This window comes from Ambystoma mexicanum, chromosome 10, assembly GCF_040938575.1.
Source record: "Ambystoma mexicanum isolate Mex_15411 chromosome 10, UKY_AmexF1_1, whole genome shotgun sequence".
In the NCBI taxonomy this organism is placed as follows: Eukaryota; Metazoa; Chordata; class Amphibia; order Caudata; family Ambystomatidae; genus Ambystoma; species Ambystoma mexicanum.
In genome coordinates this window covers 168356960-168375594 of record NC_090932.1, presented here as the reverse complement: position 1 = coordinate 168375594, position 18635 = coordinate 168356960, and the positions used below count along the sequence as shown (strand labels likewise).

General features: G+C 45.7%; 1 long non-coding RNA gene across 1 annotated transcript in view; it reads right to left on the bottom strand.

Annotated features, from left to right (window-relative positions):
• LOC138493145 (uncharacterized) overlaps positions 1 to 18635 on the bottom strand; it is a 392864-nt gene that overhangs the window by 308823 nt on the left and 65406 nt on the right. The gene's annotated exons all lie outside the window — the stretch shown is intronic.

Genomic DNA, 18635 nt, shown 5'->3' with positions numbered 1-18635 from the left:
AACAACCGGAAAAAAGACGGGAGCACCCAAGAAGAGATTGGGATGATACCAACCCCCTCACTCCATACATCACAAGAACAGAAGGGCACTATCGATATGCACATCATATCAAACACGGCAAAGAAGCACTAGAAGTCAACAACCCGACTATAAATCTAACAGACCGATTCAATGAAGAAGTAGCCTTCGCTGATCTTCAACCAATCAGCATCAACACAGAAAACACAGCCACACTAAAATCTCTATTCAGCCAACTAGCAACAATGAATCTACACCAACTAGTCAAAGGAGCAACCCACACGGCAGTGCATATACTAGACGCAATCTTAGCCCTCAAAAAACGAATTACCAGGGCGCTACCAATCCAAATACTCTGGAGAGAACACCTCATCATTCCCTTCATAATCACACTGGTCACTCAAATAATCATAAAAATAAATTGGAGAACCATCAAAAACGAACTGAACTTCTGAAACCCAGCAAACCACAAGCAACCACTATGGATGAAGCGGCATGGAAAAAAATTGTTCTACCCCATTACTGGATCGCAACAACAATCAACAAGATTGCCAAAGAAAAACCTTTTACACCTTCACGCAAAAGAGCAACATCAAAATGATTGACCGGACTACTGAGCGCCATGAAAAGAAAACGAAAATTAGAACTAGAATGGAGGAACAAAAAAAACGACAGCGGAAAATAATTCCAATATCAACATATCCACTTATACAAAAGGAAATACAAAAAGCAAATACTATGTCAAGTGAATCTTCAAAGCACCAAATGCCCCAAAAGAACTCTTTAAAATCATAAATGAAATAAAAAATCCACCTGGCTGCAACAACATGCCAATACCTTCGAAGAAACTATGCAATGATCTAGCAGACCATTTCAAAAACAAAATCACTACCATCCAACAGACCAATCAAAATAGGCCATGTGAACAGACTATAGAACCCACCTACCCCTACGAGGAATGCCTGAACAATCTCTGAATCTTCCCCCTAATATCAGTGTAGACATTCGTCAAACTGGTAAATCAAAGCAACAAAACAGGTTCCCCTGTGGATCCGTGCACCCCGGACATATTCAAATCAATCCTCTCACAAGGAACACCCACGGAACACCTCAGGAATGTCTTCAACCTTTCAATCTCAACAGGGAAAGTGACACAATCCTTCAAATCAGCATACATCAGGCCGCTACTCAAAGATACAGCAGGAAACGTAGAGGACCTCTCCAATTACAGACCCATCTCCAACATACCATACCCTGCTAACCTGCTCGAAAAAAACATATACAGAACAACCCAATAATTCATAGAAGCACCACCTACTAGACCAGGCACAAGTAGGCTTTAGACCAATGAGAGGAATGGAATCAGCAATCCTCTCAATATGGAATGACCTAAAGGCAAACGCAGATTCAGACAACAATACTGCTTTGATACTTCTAGGCCTCTCTGCGGCATACAACACACTTAACCATGACATCCTTGTTAGGGACAATTCTCTTACCTACTGAGTCCCTCAGCAGCTTTGCTGAATTTCTAGGATTTTTTTTTCACCTGGTAAGAGTGTGAGCCTTTTATCCCACTCTTACATGTGTTTTGCTGTGTTTGTTTAACTTTTGTGTTCATAGACTGTGGAGCTTCACCTACTCCATGGGCATCATCTTTTTACTGTGTGTCACACAGCACCTTTAGTACAGTGACACAGGGTTGTCTTTTTTAGATTTCCCAACCCAGACTCCATTTTCTGGGACTGACTACATTCTCCTAGAACATGTAAAGTTGCCATTGATTTTATTAGTCTTTTTAAATCCACAGACCCAGTACAAACTATCTTACATAGAGTTCTGGAAAGGGTTAATAGTTAACACTTCTTGTCTGTTTCACATGGGACATCATTTAATTCCCCTTTCATTAAGATTTGGCTGGTGGCAGTGGTAACTACCCTATTTTTCCCTCCGTGGTTATATTAAATAGCCTTGGTATTGTTTTAGGCTATCTTAGTAGCCTCAAAGTTAAACCAGCTGGACCACATTTACTTTTATATGGTTCCGGCTGGGTTTATTCACCATTTCTTTTTGTAAAAGTCTTTCTCGTGTTTTACTCTGCGCGCCAAACCAAGTCTGATTCCTTTGTTTGCCGTCCTTTGGCGGGCTGCTGCACAGAAGCCCTCCTTAGGCGCCTGAATGTCTCAGGGGGACAGGATGTGAGGGAGGGGTTTGAGACTCCCTGCACAGGGTCTCCTTGGAGACCCATGTCGCACTCTGGTATGATTGGCTGAGGTGACTGTCCTGCTGGTACAGCCACCCTGCTGTGTGATTGACAACTAGGCTGTGTGAATGGGGGAAAACTGCATAAAAAGCAGGTCTCTGGGATTGGAAAGGCAGAGTCGCCACTGGATCGAGAGAACCGAAGAGAAGCTGACAGACGAGGACCTCTATCATGACTGAACCTCCTGATGAAGCCCTGCTGTGGGTCCGAATCTCCAAACTTTGACGACAGGGAAGGTCTGCAAGGAATCTTCTCTCCTTGAGCTGGTGGGATCAACCAGTTCACCAAACTACAAGCCAGACCTCCCTTCTCTGGTCGAATTTGCTGTGCACAGCTACAGTGAACCGGATAGCCAAGAGGATCGGACCCTGCTTGCGTTTTAGGAGCGCACCTTTTATTTGTTGCTTTGCTCTGCTGCTGGTTTCTTCCCTAGGCAGTGCAGGACCCTCCAGTCTTCCTACTTCGTGTCAGTCCGACAGTCGCTTCAGGAACCGTGAGCCTGCAGGACCTGCCAGGAACGTCCGCCTCAGCTACAGCCTTCTTCTCCATTTAAGGTACTGTTCAAATCCGGTCGTTCATTCCATCCGACCGTGGTAAAAGTGCTTGAAAGCTTTTGCCAATCCAAGGTCTTGTCCTTCTCTATTCTTTAAAGTAACTTTTCGTCCGACCAACTTCGTTCTGAACTCTTGGCAAAGACTTAACCATGAACTACTCTGAATTGTGTGATCCTCTGCAAATACTTTGGTCCATTGACTTTGGCTCAGGCCTTTTGATTTGATTTCCTCACTGTAGTTACTTTTTCTAGGTGCCCTGCTTACTTACTTGTTGGTGCTGTTCAACTTTTGTCTAACTTTGTCTTTCCCTCTCTTTTAATTACTGGAGAGCCATTTTGCTCACACCTTCATTTTGAGCTTAACTTGTCCAGAATCTATTGGGTGTGGTGTAGTGTATTAAGATTGTGATTTTTGAATGGCTTTATAATAGTGAGATGTTTTATAACTGATGTGTAAATAAATGTATATTCCTTTACTCAGAAACCTTGAGGCAGTGTTTGTTTGAACCATAGTAACTGCTGTAACTATTGATATTGCTCACTTTGCTCTTGAGATAAATCTGGCTGCTCAGCCATCGCTACCACTTTACAGTGTAGTATAGGCTTGTACCAAAGGTGAATTTGTACTGTCACTTGTAGTCTTAATTAATTGTGTGTGGTGTTCCCAAAGGGTACTGCATATGATTCTGCCTAACACTGGTGTACAGCGTTGAGGATCAAGTATAGGGATTACACTTAGAGTGCTGCTATTACCTTGGATCAACTAACCACAAGGCTAAACATCCCTAAAAAGCAATATTAATCATGTCTGATATGGAAAGCTACAGTAAGGAGACCCTCCTTAGTTACACTGTGGATTATCTGAAAAATCTGCTTAGAGAAAGGAATCTCTCTGTTAAAGGCAAAAAGTCTGAATTGATTGAAAGGTTGTTAGAGAAACCAAAACTGGAGGGTGGGTCTGAAATACCCAACCCCTCAGCAAATGTGGAAAATGATGAGGAAGATAATGTGTCTATTATTGATGAGATAGATGAGGCAGCTTGGTCTCACAATGTAGGCCTCACTGCTCCTTTACCTGCTCAGCAACCTCAACCTTTGTCCGCTGGGACCCTTACAGGTCCTACACTCAGTCCTGAATTCATTGCTCTAGTAAAGATGAGGCTTGAATTGGAATTTAAACGTTTAAATGCTCAAACTGAACAAAAGCATCAAGAACTTAAGCTCAGAGAAATGGATATGAACCATGCCTTAGAAATGAAAAAGTGGTCTTTGGAAAATGCTTCTCTCCCAGAGTCTTCTAGGTCTTCCAGTCCTAAGAGACCCTGTATGCCTAAAGAAATTGTGGGTATGTATGAGGCTAAGCTTGATATTTTGGATTGGTTGGCAATATTTGAATATAACCATGGGATTCAAGACATTACAGGGAATCAGTTGCTTCCTTGGCTCTTCTCTAGGCTACCCACGGTTGCATCTGACAGTGTGATGGAGTTGGGGGAGGTGGATAGGATGGATTATGAGTGTGTGAAGCTAGCTTTAATTGCTAGATTTGGGAAGACCCCTTCCCAGTACCTTAAGAGGTTTAGGACCCTCAAAAAGCATGATGGTACCCGTTGGGCTACCTGGGTATGTGAATGTTTGAAAGACTTAGATGGTTGGGTTAAGAGTTACAGAGTAGACACTTATGAAGGTATGAGAAATCTTGTTATGTTGGAGTAAATTTATGATACCTGTTCTCCTGAGCTCAGACAGCACTTGGCTGATTCTAAGGAGATAGATCCAAATAAGTTAGCTAAGACTGCTGACTTGTGGGTTGCCAACAGGGCTACTCACAAGGATTCTGGGGCAACTCAGAAGGAGGAGGAGGGAAAGCAACCAAAGAAAGATAACAAGGAGAATTCAAATACCTCCAATCCAAAAGAGGGCCCCAAACAGCAACATAAGGGTAAACCACAAGGGAAACTGAATCATGCTAGTGCACCATCTGGACCCAAACCAGATGGAGGTCAGAACAAACCCCCATTCATCAAATCCTTTGGGAAATGGTATGTCTGTGGATCAACTGACCATGTGAAAGGGGATCCCAGATGTAAGGTAAACCTTCATGGCTCCACACTGTCTCCTTAGCCTTCTCCCCAGAGGAAAAAGTACCCATGGCAAGTGGAAACTTTCACCTACTGGCTGATGAACCCATGAGCATCTCAGCTAGTGTTTCTTTAGTGTACCTGGGATTGTGGGAACAACATAATTTAGATGTCTATAATTCCATCCGAGATAATACTAAATATTATTATAAATATAGTGTCATTGTGAATGGCCAGGAGACTCTTGCCATCAGAGACACTCAAGCCAGCATCAATGTGGTTGATGAATAATTTTTCAAGGTGGAGGATGTTGCTAAGGCACCCAAACGCCTACCCAAGTTAGCTGGAGGCCCTGTGCAAATGCTTCCCCAGTTACCAGCTCTCATCCAGTGTAATGATATGAATGTCAAGATAACTAAGTGTGCAGAGTGAAGTACCTGGGAGAGTCCTGTTGGGTAATGACCTGAAAACTCTTGGAGTTGTGTCTAGTACCCCCAAGCTTCCCAGTAAAAGGAAACAGGAGCTCACTAGGCCTGCAAATGAGAGGACCTTGAGAGGCTCTCCAGGGGAGGAGATAGAGGAAGCTATCATCCCCACTCCAAAGGAGTTTCTCACTGCTATTTCTGGAAAGAAAGAGGCAAAGGGGAAAACCAAGTCCTCAAAGAAAAAGACAGATGGCACCCCTGTGCTACCAACAAGGACATCCCCGAGATTCTCCTAAGTCACACCTGTGACTCCTCCACCTGCTGAGGCAGAGTGTGAGGTACAACCCTCTGTAGTTGATGCAGTTTCTGAAGAATCAGATCTGGAGGAAGACATTGTTTTAGTTGGAAATCTAGACCCTGTTGGCCATCCTGAGCTGCAGTGTTTACTGGCAGAAGGTGGACCCAACAGGGCGGACTTTAGCAGAGGACAAAGAGAGTGTCCTACTTGAAGGTCTTCGCCTACAGGCAGCTTCTCAGCTCGATGGGCAAGAGCCTGGGAAGCATAGGTTGCACTGGAAAGATGGCCTTTTCTACAGTGTACCGACTGAGTCTATCCCTGGGGACTGCAAAAGACTTGTAGTGCCCCTAGACAACAGACTCCAGTTCCTACAGTTTACCCATGAGATACCTTTGACTGGTCATTTGAGTTTCAAAAAGACCAAGGAAAGGCTCTACTTATACTTCTATTGGCCTAAGATAAGTTCAGAAGTTAACAAATTCTGTAGGACCTGTCACACTTGCCAAACCTCTGGCAAGAGTGGAGCCAAGAATGTGGCACCCCTGGTGCCTCTCCCAGTGGTCGGAGTTCCTTTTGAGAGGGGGGGCATCGACATTGTTGGTCCCCTTGACCCTAACACATCTTCAGGGAACAGGTTTATCCTGGTAATAGTAGACCATGCTAATAGGTATCCTGAAGCTATACCTATGAGGACTGTTATGGCTCAGGCTGTGGCTAAGGCTCTACTTGGTATTTTTACCAGAGTAGGGTTTCCTAAGGAAGTGATATCTGACAGGGGATCCAATTTTATGTCCCACTACATGCAAGCCATGTGGAAAAACTGTGGTGTCACTTACAAGTTCTCTACAGACTACCATTCACAGACAAATGGGCTGGTAGAGAAGTTTAATCGTACTATGAAGAGCATGATAGGTGCTTTAGAGGAACCCCTTAAAAGAAAGTGGGACCTTATACACTCATGCCTTCTCTTTGCTTATAGAGAGGTCCTTCAGGAGGGAGTTGTTTACAGTCCCTTTGAACTTCTCTATGGCCATCCAGTCAGAGGCCCTTTGGCCCTGATTAAGGAGGGGTTGGAGAGTGCTTGTTCCCCCAAGCCATTCCGAGTGACTGACTATGTGATAGGTCTCTGGAGGAGAAAGTCACACATGATGGCAGAAGCTAGTGATAACTTAAAAGCAGGCCAGGCTCTGGTCAAACAGTGTCATGACCAGAAGGCCAGTATGGTTGAGTTTACTACAAGACCAGCTTGTATTAGTTATTGTGCCAACAAGGCAGAGGGCCTTGCAGGAAAAATTAATAGGACCCTTCAAGGTTGTGGGCAAACTTGGAGATGTGAACTATTTGGTGGACTTAGGCAGACCTAAGGAGGCTCCCAGAGTCTTTCACACCAACCGTTTGAAGGCATATGTCTCAAGACCAGAAGTGGGAGCTTTGCTTCTAGCTTCAGCTCAAGAGGAGGAGCAGAGTGAACCTCTACCCGACCTCCTCAGAGGCCAACCTTTAGATGAGAACATAGAAGGAGTCAATCTCTCTTCTCCACTGACATCTGAACAACAGGAGGAGTGCAAAGTTCTGTTAAATCAGTTTAGCTCCCTGTTTTCACTTTCGCCAGGCCTGACCCCTTGGGGCCAGCATGATATTCTCACTGGTGACTGTTTACCTGTGAAAATCAGAGGATACAGAATGTCAGAACAAGTGAGATCCCACATCAAAGGAGAGGTCAAAAAGATGATTGATCTCGGGGTTATAGAGCCATCTACAAGTCAATGGTCTAGTCCAGTTGCTCTAGTACCAAAGGCAGGATCCAAGGAGTTGAGATTCTGTGTGGACTATAGAGCTCTAAATGCAGTCACTAAGACGGATGCCCATCCTTTGCCAAGGACAGATGAACTGGTGGATAAACTTGGTGCAGCCAAGTACCTCAGTACATTTGATCTAACTTCAGGCTATTGGCAAATAGCCCTGACAGACCATGCCAAGGAGAAAACTGTATTCTGAACCCCAGCATGCCTCTACCAGTTTAGGGTTATGCCTTTTGGACTAAAGAATGCACCTGCTACATTCCAAAGGATGGTCAATCAAGTTCTGAATGGGATGGAGGACTTCTGCATGGCATACTTGGATGACATTGCAGTGTTCAGCCCTACTTGGAAAGAACATGTTGATCACTTAAGATATGTTTTGCAGGCTCTTGAGCAGGCCCATCTGACTATAAAGGCAAACAAATGTCAAATTGGTCAGAGGAAAGTGGTCTACCTTGGTCATGAGGTAGGAGGAGGTGAAATAAGGCCATTGCCTAGCAAAGTACGAGCTGTACAAAACTGGGCCACTCCTTCTACTCAAACCCAAGTGAGAGCCTTCCTAGGTCTCACTGGGTACTACAGGAATTTCATAGAGAACTATGGGACCATAGCTTCTCCTTTGAATGTAATCCCCTCTCCAAAATTCCCTAAAAAGGTTAGATGGAATGAGAAGTGCACTCAAGCCTTTGACAACCTGAAGAAAGCTCTTTATCAAGCTCCAGTCCTAAGAGCTCCTGATTATCACCAACCCTTCATTGTGCAGACAGATGCATTCAATACAGGTATAGGTGCAGTCCTTAGTCAACTGTATGAGAAAGGTAGGGAGGACCCCATTTGCTTCATCAGTAGGAAACTGAAGGAAGCAGAATCAAGGAGGTGGGCAACCATAGAGTGTGAATGTTTTGCCATTGTGTGGTCTTTGAAGACGTTTAGACCATACTTGTATGGATCTACTTTTGTGATTCAAACAGACCACCAACCCTTGAGATGGTTAATGCAAATGAAAGGGGAGAACCCAAAACTTCTAAGATGGTCAATCTGCCTGCAAGGGTTTGATTTCACCATTGAGCACAGGTCAGGATGTCACCACCAAAATGCTGATGGTCTCTCTAGGTTGTTTATAACCGACTAGAGTGAAGAGATTCATCCAGGAGTGGATTCAATCCTCCTGTCCCTTAGTCTGGAGGGGTGGGGGGCGAGTGTTAGGGAGAATTCTGCAGAATGGCTAATTTCCCTTACCTACTGAGTCCCTCAGTAGCTTTGCTGGATTTCTAGGATTTCTTTTTTTCACCTGGTAAGAGTGTGAGCCTTTTGTTTTCCCACTCTGACATGTGTGTTGCTACGTGTGTTTAACTTTTGTGTTCATAGACTGTGGAGCTTCACCTACTCCATGGGCATCATCTTTTTACTGTGTGTCACACAGCACCTTTAGTGCAGTGACACAGGGTTGTGTTTTTTAGACTTCCCAACCCAGACTCCATTTTCTGGGACTGACTACTGTCTCACAGAACATGTAAAGTTGCCATTGACTTTAATAGTCTTTTTAAATCCACAGACCCAGTACAAACTATCTTACATAGAGTTCTGGAAAGGGTTAATAGTTATCCCTTTTTGTCTGTTTCTCATGGAACATTATTTCGTTCCCTTTTCATTAACATTTGGCTGGTGGCAGTGGTAACTACCCTATTTTTCCAACCGTGGTTATATTAAATAGCCTCGGTATTGTTTTAGGCTATCTTAATAGCCTCAAACTTAAACCTGCTGGACCACATTTACTTTTATATGGTTCCGGCCGGGTTTATTCGCCATTTCTTTTTGTAAAAGTCTTTCTCGTGCGCGTCAAACCAGGTTTGGTTCCTTTGTTCGCCGTCCTTTGGCGGGCTGCTGCACAGAAGCCCGCCTTAGGAGCCTAAATGTCTGAGGGGGACAGGATGTGCGGGAGGGGTTTGAGACTCCCTGCACAGCGTCTCCTTGGAGACCCATGTCGCACTCTTTTATGATTGGCTGAGGTGACTGTTCCGCCGGGACAGCCACCCTGCTGTGTGATTGACAGCCAGGCTGTGTGAATGGGGGAAAACTGCATAAAAAGCAGTCTCTGGGACTGAGAAGGCAGAGTCGCCACTGGATCGAGAGAACTGAAGAGAAGCTGATAGAAGAGGACCTCTACCACGACTGAACCTCCCAGTGAAGGCATGCTGCGGGTCCGAATTTCCAAACTTCGACGACAGGGAAGATCTGCAAGGAATCTTCTCCCACTGAGCTGGTGGGATCAACCAGTTCACTAAACTACAAGCCAGGCCTCCTCCTCTTGTCAAATTTGCTGTGCACATCTACAGTGAACCGGATAGCTAGGAGGACCGGACCCTGCTTGGGTTTTAAGGAGCACACTTTTTATTTGTTGCTTTGCTCTGCTGCTGGTTTCTTCCCTGGGTAGTGCAGGACCCTCCAGTCTTCCTACTTCGTGTCAGTCTGACAGTCACTTCAGGAACTGTGAACCTGCAGGACCTGCCAGGAACGTCCGCCTCAGCTACAGCCTTCTTCTCCATTTAAGGTACTGTTCAAATCCGGTCGTTCGTTCTGTCCGACTGCGGGAAAAGTGCTTGAAAGCTTTTGCCAATCCGAGGTCTTGTCCTTCTGTATTCTTTAAAGTAACTTTTTGTCCAACCAACTTCGTTCTGAACTCTTAGACTTAACCCGCAAACTACTCTGAACCGTGTGATCCTCTGCAAAGACTTTGGTCCATTGACTTTGGCCCAGGCCTCTTGATTCGATTTCCTCACCGTAGTTACTTTTTCTAGATTGCCCTGCTTACTTACTTGTTGGTGCTGCTCAACTTTTGTCTAACTTTGTCTTTCCCTCCCTTTTAATTACTGGAGTGCCATTTTGCTCACACTTCATTTTGAGCTTAACTTGTCCAGTATTGGGTGTGGTGTAGTGTATTAGGATTGTGATTTCTGAAGTGCTTGATAATAGTGACATGTTTTATAACTGATGTGTAAATGAATGTATATTCTTTTACTCAGAAACCTTGAGTCAGTGTTTGTTTGAACCATTGTAATTGCTGTCCTTTGTGTAACTATTGATATTGTTCAATTTACTCTTGAGATAAGTCTGGCTGCTCAGCCATCGCTACCACTTTACTGTGTAGTACAGGCTTGTACCACAGGTGAATTTGTACTGTCACTTGTAGTCTTAATTGTGTGTGGTGTTCCCAAAGGGTACTGCATATGATTCTGCCCAACAATCCTCATCACGAATGGAATCACTGACCGCGCCCTACTATGGATCAAATCCTTCCTACCAACAGAACAGAGACCATGTGGATCAAACCTTTCAAATCCAACCCAAGAGAATCCTCATGCGGAGTACCACAAGGATCATCCTTCTCCCCGTTATTATTCAACATCTACCTGTCTCAGCTAATCAAGATCATCAAAGACACACCTCACCTGCTACAACTGCGCTGATGATACACAAATAGTCTACAAAATACAAGACATTCAAGAAAAGCCTTTGTGCCTTCGTGAAATGTACAACTGGATGAACTCGATCTACCTCACACTCAACCCAGGCAAAACAGAAATAATGATCATCACAAAAAATGGATGAGACAACCACTACATCCCTTGGCCAAGGGAACTCAGTACAACCCCAGCCCCATTGTCGATTGTAATAAACCTGTGAGTCCTGATGGACAACAATCTTACTCTAAAGCCACAAGTAAACACACTAATCAAGAAATGCTTCTTTCTCCTGCGAGCGGTAAAAAGGATACTTCCATTCCTGTCATTTGTCAAACAAAACACTGTCATCACTCTCGTCATGTCCAGAGTAGACTACGCCAATAACCTATATCTGGGCATGCCTGAATGACTCCTAAAAAAACTACAATGCATAGAAAAAGTGGCGGCCAGACTACTCCTCAAACTACCCCGAAGGGAACACATCACACCAGCACTGAAAACATTGCACTGGCTACCAATAAAACAGTGAATCAAGTTCAAATCAATGTGCATAATGCACAGAGCAATCCACGACCAAGGCACAGAGTTCCTAAGAGATAAATTAAGCCTACATCACCCAACAAGGATGTTCAGATCGACAGCGACATCCGGTTGGAACAAAAACCCTACAACAAAAGAACATTCGGAGGATCTTCTTTCTCTCACCTCGCCCCAAAAACCTGGAAGGAGCTACCAAAGAACATACATAACACAAGAAATCACCTAGTATTCAGAAGCACCTTAAATCCTGGCTCTTTAACCCATAACTAGAAGAACTCCTACGGGGGGTATATACACAGCTGAAACAATGCTGAGTGAAGAATCCGATCCTCCCGATCCCCCTAAACTATCGCCAATAAACAGAAGTTAAGGAAGAGCAATCTACAGCATATCAACTTACCAACTGAGAGATAGATATGATACAATGAACACAGATAGATTGGGAAGGAAGGGCAGGGACGATTTATCAATAACACCTGGCCTACAAACTACACACATGCAACAATGGACCACCAACAGGAAATAGATAGCTGTAACACTCACCTGGTATTGAGGGGCACGTCACTCAGCCAGTTCTGACCTCTTACGACCTCGAACCCTTCCCTGGAGTCTACTCGACTGGAGACTGGGCCTGAAACACAGGATTGGTAGAGTTTAACTCCCTATTGTCTCTGTGTGCTTGAACCCCTTTTTCCCCGGGGTCCAACCTTCCCTTTGAGCCACAGTTCACCTTGTTTTCTTGGAAAGTGTGCTCTCTGTTCTGCTTTCAGCGCAGGGGCGCGTTGATTGATGCAGGCTCGTTGCTGCCTAGTTACTTCCCTGGCAAGAGTCCGACAAGTAAGTATAATGAGTATTTTGAACAGTTCTCTAACTTCATTCTTTTCCTTCCTTAGATGATGGCCGGCGTCCGGGGATGGTGTTGTGCTGCTGAGATGAGTAGCGCTGAAGGTGAGTGAGAGCACGATGCGACCCTTTCGTATTTGTATTGAAGTGAGTTCTTTTTCTGTGTCTTTGAGGTGCTGCGACGTTTTCAGCGTGGATGCCGGTTATGAAGAAGAAATGCGGTGAGTAAGTGCGGTATGCGGCGCCTCTAGATGTTTCCACGCTAACCTGGAATGTCTTTTCTCTCTTGCAGATGGATGAGAAGTTCCAGAGACAGAGTTCTCCCAAAGCAGCTGGGATTCAGGTAAGCGTTTGAAGCTCGCACAGTATTTAAAAATAAGCGAAGATTTGCAGAATGCTTACTAATGCCTTTTTTCTGTTCTTTTCCCTTTTCCTTAGGAAGCGGCATGCCGGGATGGGAATGACACCCCTAAGATGCCCGCAGAACAGAAGGAGCGATGAATGATGGGCAGAAGCGCCGCAAGGAAAGGTTGTTCCTAATGGTGTTCTTGATCTTGCAGGAGCTGAGCGCAGAAGAAAGATGCAGGCCTACTGAAGACCGATCTGAAAACGGCGAGTGTCACGCTGCAGGTGCAGAAAACGCAAAGCATGTTTCTCAGCCTGGGCGTGGCTTAAATAGTCTCTGGGTATCCCAGGTGTCTCTGGGCTGAGCCACACCCAAAAGACTGGACCATACATGCAGTTCTGGGAACCGAAATATGTGGGGTCATCTATCTTGTCCCCATCAATGCACTACAAGTCCAATCCCCAATGTTATCCTATGGGAGGGAGTGAGTCTGGTGCCACAAGTGCCAAGTCTGACTCCAAGTGGGTCTTTGGAGGGATGGAGAGGCCCTTGAGGGCCATGTATGTGATTGTGGCCTGGCTCCAGCCTGACATCTTGGAGGGCTGGGGACATGAGGGGCAGGTATCATGACAATAGCAAGAGAGTGGGTGACTGCTAATTTACTGCACCAATACCAGAGTGGGGGACAAGACACGCCCCTTCCTATTAAACCAAGTTCAAAAATAACAACTAGGAACATGCCACACCATCATCACTCACAACAATTAGACAGACAGGAAAGTGGAAAATATGCCTACAAATAGGACAATCGGATACATAGAACAACAAGATTTATAAGGACTAAGAACTATAACCCACTAACCCTGTGCTCAAATCTCTGCATACCTAACTCACACGAAAATCCACACAACCATCTTCTCGATCAGCAAACCGCACACACTTCACCACACTGCACTAACCAACAAACAACACATAAACCGCCCCAACAGCACACGAGGTCTCGCATTGGTCCGATATTCACACCAAAGCTCAGCACACTGTGAAAACCGAACTGCACACCACTTCTCTCACTTTCCTACTCCATCTTCACCCGACTAACCCACCCCACCTTGTTTGCAGATCCACCTGAGTGCCTGGAGACCAATTCTATTGGTGACAGTGCACGGTACAAATACCTTTAACATTAACATGAGTGTGCCATTTGAGTGACAGAAAATGTAAAATTCCTGTCTGTGTAATCAGGGGTGGCGAGGACAGGAGTTGTTGTAATCACCTCTTTTAGGTCATTGAAACTGGTCATCATTTCTGTTGTCCACTGAAATGGGTTTCCCTCTTTCTGGGCCTCTTTGAGGCCTTGTAGGAGGGTCTGGTGTATGCTGTGGAGTTTAAAATCCAGGCTATACAATAGTTGCTTACTCCCAGGAACTTTTGCATGTCTTTCACAGTGAGTGGCTTGGGAGTAGCGTGCACTGTAGTTGCCCTGTCTGAAACAATCCTCTTGCCATCCTTGGAAATAAGTTGCCCTAAGTAGAGTACTTCCAGTAAACAGTACTGGAGATTTTTATTGCCCACCTAGTACCCTTTCCTTGCTAGCAACTGTAGTAGTGTGATGGAATCCCTTTGACAGCTCTGCCCGCTGTCACTGCAGACCCGTAGGTCATCTACGTATTGTATGATCGTACTGGGCACCTGAATGTTCCGTAGATCTTCTTGCAGTATCCTGTTAAAAATACTGGGGCTTTCATAGTACCCCTGAGGCAAGCAGCAGTGTTCATAGCGCTTTCCTCCCAGGGTGAATACCGTAAGTTACTGTGGGTCTGGGTGGAGGGGCACTGAGAAAAACGCATTCTTCATGTCGAATACCGTGAAATGGGTAGCCTGTTTGGGAATGCTTCACAAAATGGATGCCGGGTTAGGAACAAGTGGAAACTCTTTCTGTACAATGTCATTAAGGGGTCTTCAATCATGACTCATCCTCCAACTGTCCCGTTGCCTTTTTAATAGGGTATATAGCCGTATTATATGGTGAAGTGGAGGGCACTATAAGACCTTGCTGTAATGGGCCTGCAGTGTTTCCTGAATCCCTTCTTCTGCCTCTCTGGATGGGGGGTATTGTTTGACCCGTGGGAGTATGGCTCCTGGTTTGAGCAATCTTTAAAGGTGTCACTCTTTCAACATACCTACATTGTGCGGGGTTGTTGTCCACAGATGTGTAGGGACATATTGCAAATCACTTTCACTTAATGGGGGTGGGCTGCTGACAATGGCCAAGAGGGGCTCTGCACTTTCCTGTATTGTACCATTATCTCCCAAGGTATAACTATTTCAAGGATTATTTCTCCATCATTATTACCATCTTCAAAGAGGTCCTCGTCTGTCACTTCTCGTAGGGGCACATTGTGTTCGATCCATAATACAGTGCGCCATTGGCACCGGTGGGGTCAGTTCCTAGTACTATAATCCTTTTAGCAGACACAAGCAAACCTTCCAGATCTAATGACAAGATTGTACCAGCAACCACTTCGGGAAGCGCCACAGGTCAGAAAATGAAGTCTAGAGGTACTCTCAATTCCTTTCTGGTAATCTGGGGGACAGCTCGGGCAAGTACTCTGATGCCATAAACAAAAATGTCTGGGTTCACAAGGATGCCCCTCACTACCACCTCGCTGGCCACAGCATGTATTACCAGCATTGCTCGGAGGGAGCACATGACTTGGGTGGCGCAGACAATTCCCTGTCTGTGAAGGATATCGTCATGTTCAATTTGCTAAGCAGATTCCTACCAAGCAGCTTGACAGGGGAACTCTTTGAGTAGAGGAGGGGCGCTCGTACAACCTTCCTTCCCACCTTGACGTATGTATGGAACCGTTTAAACAGCCTCAGAGTATCCCTGCGTGTGGAGAGTTTTTCCTGATAGCGGGAAGTTTCCTTCACTAATGCACGACTTCTCGGCTCCTGAGTCCACCATAAAGATTAATTGTTTATTTCCTACCTCTGCCCCCACAAGTGGTTCCTCTTCTGGGTATAAGGGCATTGACAGTACTGGACATGCAAGTGCTCTCTGTGGGCTGTCCTAGTCATGGTAGGTGTCTGTCCCCGGGAATGAAAATGGGTTCCCCCCACCACCATTGCTCCCTGGTATGGGGCTGTTACTCCGTTAGGCGCAGTAGCAAATGAGTGTCTGCTTTCCGTGGCTTGTTGGTTGGGGGGGGGCTGGTGTGACTGCATGGTCTGCGGTTGGTTCAGCAGGTGGTAAGGGCTGGGGATTTGGGGGGGCAATTTTGTAGAGGCCTGGTAAATCTCATACAGGATTAAGGACGTTCCCTGAACAGGTCCTTGTGAGCTACCTGGGTGGGGGCACCCATAGGGTTGTTGATTGTAACTATAATTCCCTCCCTGTCTGCTGCTGCATTCTCTCTGAAAGTGTCCCCACCTCCCTCATGACCAACACTGCCCTGGCCCATCACCCCATGGTCCTTGTCCACTGAATCCCCCTCCTCTTTGTCCTCAGGACCCACCTCATCCGCGTTGTAGCCCTCCTTGTCAGTCGGGCCCCGAAAAGTGTTGGTTTCCTCCCTAGTATCTTTGTCCATTGTCCATGCATGCCGCTGTCATCCCCGCTTGTGTTGCAATTGAGGCGCACCCCTCCTCTACCATCTATTCTGGGGGGCGGCACTGCCATCACCGCTGCTAACTACACTATGCATACTATAATCTCGGCCCATCCCTTCGCCTCCACCCCAGCTATCTTCTCGAGCACCTTCTGCACTTCCTTAGGCAGTCAACTTTTTATGATAAAATAAAACTAGGACATAGATTGATCCCAGGCGCTGCCCGTTTCTGCTCTGCAAATCTCTTCAACCCTGAGAATGTACTGCACAGCGTCTTCCTCGTCCCCCATTGTGCATTGCATTATTGATTGTAAATCAGGGGTGTCCGGGAACGTCTGCCACAGTGCATCCCATACTCAAGCCCTAATCTCATTGAATGATGCCCGATCATGGACATCGTTGCTCAGTGTTACTCCCAGATATCCCGTTTTAATCCACGCTGTCTCTGCCTGATCACTCACTGCAGCTACTAATAAGCTCTTAATGTCCCCTATGGCTAGGGGCACACCTGCAGTGTTTTTCTCAAAGGCATACATCCATTTCCCAGCTCCTGCAGTGAGTGGTGGGAGGGCCTTGAGCAGGTTGTTTTTGTCCATTTGTGCCAAAGGGGCATAATGGGGTCGGCTTGCGCCCTTATGTATTAAGGGCATTTGTAATTTCACCTTTCCTTTCCCACCCTTAACAACACTTCCCTTCTTCTTTGCCAATGCTATCCTACCAAACCTTTCTCTTAATCTTCCGTCCCATAGGCTGTCTACCCTTGGAGTAGTCATGGGTTCCTGCTCAGCCCCTCCCTCTGTGTCGTCTTCTGTGTCATTGAAGCTGCTCCAATACTCCTCATCCCCTCGTTGGGACCCCACATTCTCATACCCCAGGCTGTCTGTTTCTCCATCTTGTTCTACATAAACAACTCTTATGGGCGCACTATCAATCCTGAACAGGAAGTCCCCTGACTTCCTTTCATCCCTGGGCATCTTCGGGGGCGTTCCTGGGGGCAACATCAAAGCCTCTGCCACCCGTGCTGTTTCACAGGCTGCCCTCAACTTTGCCAATTCTGTATGCGTGGTGGCCCATGCTACCTTGAGGTCTCTTGCTCTTACACCTGTATGGGTGGATACCTCAGGGAGTGCAATATACAGTGTGGGTGGGGTCGTGCTTGGACCAGCCACCATTGTGGCCACAGACACATATGTCAGATTAGTGTATCCTTCTGCTGGCCGTGTGACGAGTGGATAAATCCCCTTCTTCATCTCCCCACTCTTCCCAGTCTCCTCTGAACTAATTTTCTTACTATTGTCAGGTGTCGCCCCATTCCCCTCAGGGGCCTCTGTTTCCTCAAAAATTCTCCAGAGGTCCAATATATCCCTTCTATTCTGTAATGGTCTCCCCTTAAACCTTGCAGTTAAGTACGTGGACATATGGTCTAAGGCACACCTGTCAAAAGACCCCCAATCTGGCCAGGAGTGGGGCATTCCTTATCCTTTTGTCTCAGTCATCCATTGGTTGTGGTAATTCTTGATTTTCTCACAGTACAGGGGCAGGGCTTTACATATATGGTCTAGGGGTGTGTCCAACCCCATGGCTACGTCAGGTCAATATTGTGTCGGAAATGAGCTTGTACAGTTGTCTCACAACTAACCCAAAAATACAATTAATCCAATATCACTTTAAAACATATGTACTATAATCATGTCTGTACTATCAGTCAATACTGTCAAGATGTTCATAGCAACAATCCCATCAATTTCACCTTTTTCCCCCAGATAATTTTCATTCACCCTATACGCTCCCCTGATGCACTCACCTACAGACAGCATACACGCCACTCCTGGTCCTCCCCCGCACATATAAAAATACACTAAAAAAACAAGCTAAAATAACAAACTAAAACAACAACCACTTTCCAAGCTCTCTAACTATATGGAGCTCCTAAATTTCCTCTTGTATTTCTCTCTCGAGGTTATTCGGTTATAGTCGAATGAGAAACACACAGGAGGTGTGCCGCAGTAATTCCAGTTGCTGTCCTGTTTCAGACCGGCATGCACCCGAAAACATGAATAAGAAGAGTCGTACCCTCCGGGGCCGAACCACATTGGAGAGAGTACAGACGTCCATGTGAGGACAAACAAGCAGCCCCTATTGACGTATTCATCTTGAAGTGAAAAATCTTCTGTGGGCTAAAGAAATCATCTCTCAATCCCTGTCATCTGCCTTAACTTCAAGGAAATATGAGATGTGGGGCTCCCCGACTGATTGATCCTGTAACAGAATAACCTTTATGTCCTAAAGATGGCTCTAATAATATAATATGTGAGCATGTGGGTTCAAGTGTGTCACAGTCTGAGAGCCGAAACACGTGTCGACCTTGAAGAAAAAACATAACATCTTGAT